This window comes from Hordeum vulgare, chromosome 7H (assembly GCF_904849725.1).
Source record: "Hordeum vulgare subsp. vulgare chromosome 7H, MorexV3_pseudomolecules_assembly, whole genome shotgun sequence".
In the NCBI taxonomy this organism is placed as follows: domain Eukaryota; kingdom Viridiplantae; phylum Streptophyta; class Magnoliopsida; order Poales; family Poaceae; genus Hordeum; species Hordeum vulgare.
Window position 1 is genome coordinate 30,546,275 of NC_058524.1, and position 3,023 is coordinate 30,549,297.

Here is a 3,023-nt window from a genome sequence, read left to right on the forward strand (position 1 = left end):
CGCCGCCTCACCAATCTCCAGCGCAGCCGTCGTCTTCGTCGCCTCACCAGTCTCAAGTGCAGCCGTCTCCACCGCCGCATCAGCCGTCTCCACCTCCCCGTCAGCCGTCTCCACCACCCCATTAGCCGTCTCCATCCACTCAAGATCAGAGCAAAAAGCAGAAACATACCCCCGCTAGTAGTGGAGGCAGAAAGGGGATTCGATCACCAAAATGTAAGTTGTCGCCCCTCCCAAAAGTACCTCATAAGAATATGGTGAAGAGACCTTGGGACTATACTGGGGAGGACAATATTAAGAGGGCAGACGCCCATCATGAATAGTGGAAGGCTCAAGTGGCTAACAACAATAAACCGAAAGAGCCAGAGTACCCGGCCACCCCAAGAAGATCACACCGCAGTGGTGAAAATGCTGAAAAACTTTGAAGATCCCCCGCCACCATTGCCAGCAGACTATGAACGCTCTATTATCAAGTCGTCTCAGGCAAACAAGCAGCGGTTGAAGAGTAGTACGTCCAGCGGGAAATCAGTTGCCCAGCTCGGACAACAGAAAAAACAATCGTCCCCCCCCCCCCCCCGCTCAAAGTGTATTCCGATACAAATGTGTGCTCGAGCGAAGCTGCGGTCCAACAGAGAAATGATGAAACAGCTGACATCAATCCGGAATTTCTTGCACACTACGGAGAAGCGGCCAAGGCTCAAGGCATGTCTATTGATGAGTACTTAAACCATTTGGAGGTATTCACTGACGTAGAATACACGTACCGTACGGACGTCCTCTGGTCAAACCTAAGTTAGTCAACGAGCTACCAACAAAAATGCGAAGATTGCATGACTGGTACATGCAAGCATGTGCTCAACAGAAAAACTGCCTCTACTTAGCATATGAAGACGAGCATTTTGGGACTGGACGAGGCGTGATTATGATTGAATTCGACGAATTATTTCAGTTATACAAACAAGACGCCCTCGACAAATCTATCATCATTGCCTATTGTTTGTAAGTATTATTAATTTATGTCATTAAGTCTTACTCGGCTCATTCTTGCATGTATAATCTTACTCATCACTATATTAATTTTACAGAATGAAGATTCTCGAATGCAAAAGAGGACAAATCTATGACATTGGGTACATTGACCCAAATTACAATCATCACCAAAATGTCGAATCGAATCCCCACGAGACAGAGAATAACTTGGTACACGCGTTAAGGTTTTGCAGCACCAAAAGGGAAATACTATTTCCTTACAACCGCAAGTGAGTGTTACTATACACACATTCTATTTTCTCTTACTCGATGTTATTATAAGTGTACGTATAATTGACTCGTTATGCGCGCGCAGGTTCCACTTTATTTTGTTAATCATTGTACCCGACGAGGGACAAGTAATAGTCATGGACCCGAAACGCACACCCCTCGTTGAATGGAAGAACATGCAGGAATGCCTCCACACGTAATTTCAATCATTATGGCACTATATCGCCAACTTCTCGTTCATTTCCTCATAGCAATGAATTAATATAGAACTCCTTTATTCATTTCATTTTCTTGGCAGGGCTTGAAAACGGTTCACCACCAAGGCTCGAGGTGATTGAAAGCTAGAGCTTACATTTAAACAAATAGATGTAAGTAATTACTAGCTAGATCCGCACATTTTTTTATTCTAGTTTCAATACCATTATAATTCTTTATTATGTTTTTGATTGAACTCTGTTCTCGTAAAGTGCTTGAGGCAGGAACACGGGAATAATTTATGTGGATACTATGTGTGCGAGGTCATTGGCCAGACGACCCATGAGAAGGGCAAAACCCGGGACATCAAAAAAATCGAAGTACGATAAACAATACTCACAGCTTTATTTTATTACCGTGAATTGTGTTCGGTTTCATTGATATATATATTGACCCATTCTTCAAATTAGACCGAACGGTTGCGGTACGGTTTTCTACCACAGGAACGTGTACGAGCAATTCAAGAGGAAATTGTTGGATTCTTTGATGCAGAGGTCCTAGATCCCAAGGAAGAATACTATTGCCATTCGATTAGAATGGTATGAAATGTTATAGTGTCAAAAAGATGCATATATGTGCATGTAACTCGTGTCTACATTTTGTAATTAAGTAGGTTCGATAAAGCACGACGGATGAGATGGTGTAATATATTTGTGACGATGTGCAATATAGTTGTTCCTTTATTGTTGTGTATGTGCAATTCAATTTAGTGCAAAACAAAAATTAAAAAATGCCCAAAACAAATAAATGGTAAAGTAGGGGGCAGCAAAATAGCCCCATCCAATTTAGTGCAAAACCCTTAACCCAAAAATTGTTAAAAAATCAGCGAATAAATAGCCCCGGATCGTAATACGAACCGACACTAATACCCCTCCCTCCCCCCTCGCTCACAGCCCCTCCACGTGGAAGGCCATTAGCCCCGGTTTGTGACCGAACCGGGGCTAGCATTAGTCCCGGTTGATTAGTCCCGGTTCACGAACCGGGACTAATGACCGAACCGAACCGGGGCTAAATGCCCTTTTTCTACTAGTGTATGTTCAAGTAATCCATATCGCCCGTGACCACATCTCTGAAGCTTATAGATCAGCTATGATGGCACTTGAGAACAATAGTGTAAATACCAGGCTGAATTGTAGCAATCATGATCATTATAACAGAAAATGGCCTTTTAGTCAGGTTATCACGCATGTACATCTTCAAGATATTGTTATCACTAATGTGTGACAATTAAATCAGTAAACAAACTTAATATATTGTACAAAGATAGATACCAATCCAGAAGAGCATACAAATCAATTTAATACACACAATCTGTTGAATGGGGAGATATTGCTCTTTGAAAGGCATTTATTTCCTTCGTTGTGAAAAAGTATACAACACAGGATGTTCACCCACGTCTCTGAAATGCATGATGCCTTCGACATGCAGTCTCTAAAATGAAACTTTGAATATTATTTTGTATGCTCATAAATGTTGCTAATAGGTTAAGGGATGTGTTTGAAATCCATTAC